This window comes from Setaria italica, chromosome III, assembly GCF_000263155.2.
Source record: "Setaria italica strain Yugu1 chromosome III, Setaria_italica_v2.0, whole genome shotgun sequence".
In the NCBI taxonomy this organism is placed as follows: Eukaryota; Viridiplantae; Streptophyta; class Magnoliopsida; order Poales; family Poaceae; genus Setaria; species Setaria italica.
The window spans coordinates 22,286,615-22,293,604 of record NC_028452.1 but is presented as its reverse complement, the minus strand read 5'-3'; the positions used below and the strand labels follow the sequence as shown (position 1 = coordinate 22,293,604).

At 49.2% G+C, this 6,990-nt stretch overlaps 1 pseudogene; it reads left to right on the top strand.

The window, feature by feature from the left end:
* Nucleotides 1-2,320: 2,320 nt before the first annotated feature.
* On the top strand, nt 2,321-5,510 carry LOC111256749 (annotated as a pseudogene).
* The last annotated feature ends 1,480 nt before the right edge of the window (nt 5,511-6,990 follow it).

Sequence of the window (6,990 nt, the reverse complement as noted above, 5' to 3'; positions counted from 1 at the left end):
GGGGTGGCGGGACGCGCCTGCCCCGGCCGGATCTAGCTGCCACCTCCGCTTCGGCATCGTCACCATCGACGGCGTCTCGTACTGGGTCACGAGGGACGCCGAGCGGATCATGTCTCTCGATCTCGGGGACGAGCGCGTCGCCGTCGTCAAGTCGCCGTCAATGCCGGTGCCGCTGCCGATGGTGATATACCCATGCCACCTCACGAACGTCCGCGGGCGCGTGGGCTTTGCCATGTGCCGGCCCGACAACGAGTTTGGTAGGTCCAAGACCGAGGTACGTGCGCACACTCTCACGGATTTACGAACTGATCGACGTGCTCCAAGATCGTCTAGTTCTTTCTCCGACCTTCTTTTCTTGTTCGATGTTAGTTTGAGCAGCATGCATCCGTTGTGCTTGCAGGTGTGGGTGCTGGAGGGTGGACAAGAGGAGGAGCGGGCGTGGGCCAAGTGTTACACCCTGCTGGCGCACGGGGTGTATTCACGCCAGGAGATCGCGCTGCCGCACGTCACGAGAGGAAGATGCGGCCGTGCGCCATGGTGCGGGTCGGAGCCCCGAGGCCGGAGACGGTGGTTGGCATGTACGATTGCTACAGCCTCGAGACCAGGGGAGCCCGTGCTCGTGTACGCTGACCAAGTGGCCACGGTGTGAATTAGGAACGGAACTCTACTCTTCATTCTTCAAGGCACATGGCATGTTATCTTCAATAATATTGACTTTAATGTCATGATATTGATTTTGTACACTGTTGTCATACCATCGGTGGTGTTGGAAGGAAGTTTTTTTCTTACTCGTGGCCATCCAGCCTCTCGCAAAATGGAAGATACTAACCTGCTATCGACTACCAGAGGATTAAATAAATGGTACAAGAGGACTAGGATGTATATAGGTTACCCTACATATATGAATGACAACTTCAGACAAGTGTAAGAGATGTTTGGTAAATGCGCCCAGCAGTCGCTTAAAGACCTTTTGCGCCAACATTCCTTAGAAGAATCACGAACATTTGTTCCCGTGTACGAGTTTGAGTCGTTGTTCCTAGTATCAGTTCTACACTTGTGGCAGGAGCATGTGATGTGCCTCGAAATGAAGAACTGATGCATCGTCACCGTCAAACCGTTTTTTAACTATAATGATATGCTTAGTAACTAGACATAGTTAGTGACTATAACCTACAACCGACACTGAATTTCGCTTTTGCACAGCTAAGCAGCACATATGATCGGCTGCACAATTTGAGCACGTATTTGTGAAAAAATTGGCTGCCGCGGCCGGCGGGAAAGAGGTGGCCGGCAGGGAGGGAGAAGGGGAGAGCAGTGCCGGAGGGGAGGGAGGAGAGAGGGGCGGCGGCAGAGAGCAGCGGGCCGCCGCGCCCGTGCCGAGAGGCCGTCGCACCGGAGAAGGAGGGGGAGAGCGTGCCCCTACCGATTGAAATAGGGGCCGCCGTCTGCCTCTTCACCGGCCGCCGCGACCTCGTGCCGTCGTCATCGCCGTCGTACTCCCGTCGCTGGGTCGACGTCCTCGAGCTCCCACCGCGGGCGAATCTGGAGGCTGCCCGCGCTGGGCCGCCGGCCGGGAGGAGGGGAGTGGGGAGAGAGGGGCGGCGGAGAGCAGCGGGCGGGGAGGGCGATGGGGAGGGAGGAGGCCGGGCTGCCGCGCCGGAGGGAGGAGGAGGCCGGGCCGCCACGCCGGAGGGGAGGGAGGAGAGGGGGGCGGCGGAGAGCGGGTCGGGGAGGGAGGAAGGAGACGGTTGGTTTGCCGATGTGGATAGAGGCGGGGCGGCGGCATAGAGCTACGTTGGTCTGATCTCTATATAAATCGGCTCTGACAGGTGGGCCATGCTTATTTAGAGATGAGTTTAAAGGCGGTGCGGTGCGGATAGCCTAACAGCCGTATGAGACATGTTGAAATTACTCTGAAATTAAGAAACGTGAGAGAGGAGACCTTCTTCTTCCTCAAGTTATCCTCCATATCTTGATCTCAATCTGTCGTGCTCACGCCTCGGCGTTCGTTGTTGGTCACGGGTATTACAGTTTACGGGTCATCCAGAAAAGATAAAATACTAACAGCCGCCGCCGCCGCCGCGGCGACGAGCGACGGCTGGGACGGCATCCCTGCCGACGTCTTCGTGGACATCCTGCGGCGTATCCCGCCGTGCCCCCGGTGGCGTCTCCGCCTCGTTTGTCGGCACTGGCGCGATGTCATCGACGAGCGCGCGCCCGAGCCACGAGCCAACGTAACAAAGGTCCTGGCCTTCATCAGAGAGAGCGGCTGCTGCCGCGCCTTTGTCTTCGACGACTTAACGACAGGGCGCAGCAGGAGATGGACCTGGAGGACAGCGGCGTGAACTCCCGCGACGCTGCGAACTTCACCAGCGTGAGCATGGTTGGCACGTGCAACGGCCTGCTCTGCCTCCGGCGGGAGCGCGGGGACATCGCCGTGACCAACCCGGCTATCGGGTAGACCATCGCCGTCGATCTGCCGCCGACACGGTATCGCCGGAACGAGCCCACGTACAGCTTCGGGTACCACCCGGCGACGGGGCAGTACAAGATCGTGCACGTCCTGTGCTCCGAGCAGGACTCCAACCTCGACGCCGTGCTTGTGTTCACGCTGGGGGACGGGTCCTGGCAGTGGCGGGAGGTGCCGGCCCCGGTCGGGTCCAGCACTCCAGCTGCCTCCTCCGGGCCTCGTCAGCATCCATGGCGTCACGTACTGGGCCACGAAGGACGGTAAGGGTATCATGTCCTTTGACCTCAAGGATGAGCAAGTCGCGCCCGTCGAGGTGCCGCCACTGCCGGCACCGGGGCCGATGGAGTGGTGGCGGCCATCATGCCAACTGACGGACGTGGGCGGGAGGCTGGGCCTCGTCGTCGGCAACATAACCGACGAGTTCAGAGGAGCAAGACCAAGGTGTGGGTGCTAGAGGATGGGAGCGAGGTGGAGTGGACGTGGGTCAAAAGGTACACCGTGCTGGCACACCGAGCGTACCGACGCCAGCAGATCCCGCTGCCGCATGTTGCCCATGGCGAGCATGTCCTGACCACCGGCGAGCCCTGGGAGAGGAGTATTAGTTTGCGGCAAACTCTGGAAGCGCACCGGCCGCGGCAAGAGAGGAAGATGAGGCCGTGCGGGATGGTTCGGGTCGGCGCTCCGCGGCCGGAGACTACGGTCGGCGTGTACGCGCTGGAAGAACCTTCGCACTCGCACATTCGCCCACGTCGAGACCAGGGAGCCTCAGCTCGTGTACGGTGACAAATCATAGAGAATCAGAGATACCAAGCTCCTCCTACGAGAGCCACTTTTTTTTAGCTCTGGCTTCTTCATATAAAACGGCTCCAACTCCTCTAGTGCTTTAAGGGTGGAGCCGTTTTTTACCAAATCGTTTGGTAGGGCTTCGGCTGAAGTCGCAGGAGAAGCCGGAGCTGGAGCCCTCTGCCAAACTGGCCTAAATGGGAGGAAGAATTCAATTTTGATGACAGTTTGTGGCTTAGGGCTTGAGGGGGTCTAAAATAGTTCACGTGATATCTTTCTAAGTAATGTGGTGGAGAGAGAACACTATTAAGATAGATGATTAGTGACACACTACTCAGGTTCTACAATGATATTGCAATCTACTGTATGCGAGCCTACTACTCCCTTCGTTCCAAATTGTAGGTTGTTTTGGCTTTTCTAAATTCATAAATATTATTATGCATCTTGATAGTGTGTATGTCTAGATGCATAAGAGCAATTTCAAGTTCTTCCCCAAAACTATGTATTGGGGGCTCTTCCAAAAAAAATTTCCTCAAAAAACATATCAACCCACAGTAGATCGCTAATAACTAACCCTCAATATTTCAAAACAGGCCACATCATCATAATTGGGTCCATTAGTTGGGTTGCTCACCTACCCCTCACGCACGCACCACCCCCTTGCGATCTCCAGCGCCGTCGCCAGAAGCTAACGTCGCCCCTGCACACGGAGGAATTTTCAGCCGCCCTTGCCTAGGAAGTAGTCCCTACGATCTTTATGGTTTGAAGCAGTCCCTGCGACCTTTATGGTTTGAAAGTAAGGTCAAGTAGGTAAAATAGTATTACACTATTTCATGGATGCAATCTCTTTATTCTTGTCAATAATGAGGATTTTTTCACCACCCTGCCTAGGAAAAACAGTTCATGCGATCTCCAACTCCAATTGGAAATAGGTACAACGGATTCGCTATGAGTCGACGAAGCCTTTCAATGCAACTGGTACTGGATTTGTCGTCAGATGATGACGATGATGATTTCTTCCTCTCTACTACTCGTGTGGCCATGAATGCGGATGAGTCCGATGATGAAACAAAACATTGTGGTTCTATCCTAGGGCAACGAGTACTTCAGCGAGACAGATAGGTAGGGCATCAGAGGTTATATCAAGATTATTTTTCAGGTGATCCTACGTATGGACATAGTTATTTCAGACGATGGTACGTAAACAATAGGTTTATTTGGATCTTTTTTTAAAAAAATCATATTATATATGTGTCTAATTACTCTTGACATGCAGGTTTAGAATGAGGCGTACACTGTTTGTACGCATATGGAATATCGTGGAACAACATGATGAATATTTCGTGCATAAAAGAAACGCTGCTGGTATACTTGGCCTCCTAGTCTGCAAAAGATTACTGCAACATTTTGGATGTTAACTTATGGAGTAACAACTGATGCTACAGATGATTATGTCCGTATTGGTGAGAGTACTGCTATTGAGAGTCTGAGAAGGTTTGTCAATGCTGTTGTGGAGGTTTTTGGAGATGGGTACTTGAGATCACCTAATGAAGATGATACTGCTAGATTACTTGCTATTGGAGAGGGTAGAGGTTTTCCTGGTATGCTTGGGTCGATTGATTGTATGCATTGTAGGTGGAAAAATTATCCTTCGGCATGGCAAGGTATGCACACCGAGCATATGCATGAGCCTACAATTATACTTGAAGTTGTTGCAGATGAACATATTTGGATTTGGCATGCTTTCTTTGGGATGCCTAGTTCCCACAATGACATCAACGTTTTGCACCAATCTTCTTTAATCGCACGGCTAGCTGGAGGTCAAGCTCCAGAGGTGAACTATACCATTAACAACAACGAATATACAGTGTGTTATTATCTTGCCGATGGCATATATCCCTCATGGACCACATTTGTGAAAACCATACCTGAACTAGAACGTAATAAGAAGAAATATTTTGCAACTGCCCAAGAAGCTTGTAGGAAGGACATGGAACGAGCGTTTGGGGTTCTACAGGCTCATTTCGCTATCGTTAGGGGGCCAGCTTGATTTTGGGATGAAGACACCCTCGGACAAATCATGAGGGCTTGTGTCATTATGCACAATATGATAGTTGAGGATCAGTGCGATGAGGAAGATGATTTAAATTATGATGGGGTGGGAGAAAATGTGAAGATTTCTCATGATGAAACACATGAACTTGAGGAGTTTATTAAAAACTACAAGAATATAAAGGACAAAGATATTCACAGTTAGCTTCAAGATTACCTTATTGAGCACCTGTGGCAACATCATCCAGACCTCTACAAATGATTACCTATAGTTTATATTTATTGTTACTTTGAATAATTTTAGCTATGTTATAAATTTATTTGTAATTGACTCAATGTTATTCTTATGATAACTTCTATTTCTGATACTAACACATAGGTTTTTTCTCAAGATTTTGTGTTCAGTGCTTGTAGTATGACTGAGTGCTTATTCTGGTTACTGCTCAGCATCATTAATTTTTCAGTCTCTTTTTCTACCCTTTTCTGAAAGATCAACAACCTGAACAGTAACCTAAACAACCGAGTGACAATACTTGTGTTTGTGGACTGAGGAATAAAGAAAACTGATTATAGAGCCATTCGATGGAGCATAGCCTTGCAATTTCCCTAAGATAAATCTCAGAGATCATTTTCTAAAAGTCTGTACCAATGACCATCTGTTTTCTCTACAAGAACAGAGCTCCTATTGCCCTAGATTGCAAAAGAAATAATATGTTCATGAAAAAAATTGATGTAACAGAATACTAAATCAATACACCCCAGCCATATAGTCTGTTGCAGCTACTGCACCAAAGAACACAATCTGTATTTATCGTAAATGAACATAACACAATCTGAACGAAGCATAGCAGCAAGCAAAGGAACCAGTTGTACAGAAAGCAAAGCTGAGAGAACAACACATGTTGAAAGATGTCTGGGAAGATGAGCTCCTTGGTTTTGCACTACTGAAATTTTGATAACCTGCCAAGCCTCACTACCAGGAGGCAGTCACATCCTATTTCTGCAGAATGCACCTGTAACACAGACGGAATATTTTACCGACAGCAAGCTTAGTCATGACACACTGATCTCCTAAGTAACATAATAAATATTTCATTTTCTTTTGGCAAAGCTATAGTGACACAATATTGTCTTCCAAACACAATTGGCAAAGTCTATATGGAAAAATGGTGATAAAAATAAAAAAGTCTATATGGAAAAAATATGATAGTAATTAAGTACTAGGCATAGATTGTCTGCTCATGATCTGAGCCCGCAAGCACATGTAGTATTTCTTTTGCTCATCTGGCATGGCAGTAAGATCCATGGTTATAATCCTCTCTTCATCCGTCCTACCAATTAGCCTTGTCAATGCATTATCCTCTAGGCCTTCAACCTCACCTTGTCCTATTTCACGTGGTAAACTTGCACTCGGATCAGCAGTTGAGCTTATCTTCTGCTTCTTGTTAAATGTTTTAGCAGCGGCCAATTCATCAATTTTAGCAAGCCATTCTGGTTGTGTTCTCAACTTATTCCAGCAATGCATGAACTGAAATGCTTTGCTATGTTCATCCTCGGACTTGTACAAAGCACATGCCTCTGCAACCTGCACACACCAACATCCAAGGGATATTCATTTATGAGATATAAAAATAAAATAGTTGAAACAAATCTGTGTTAGACAAAGTGAGTAAGTACCTTGTCTT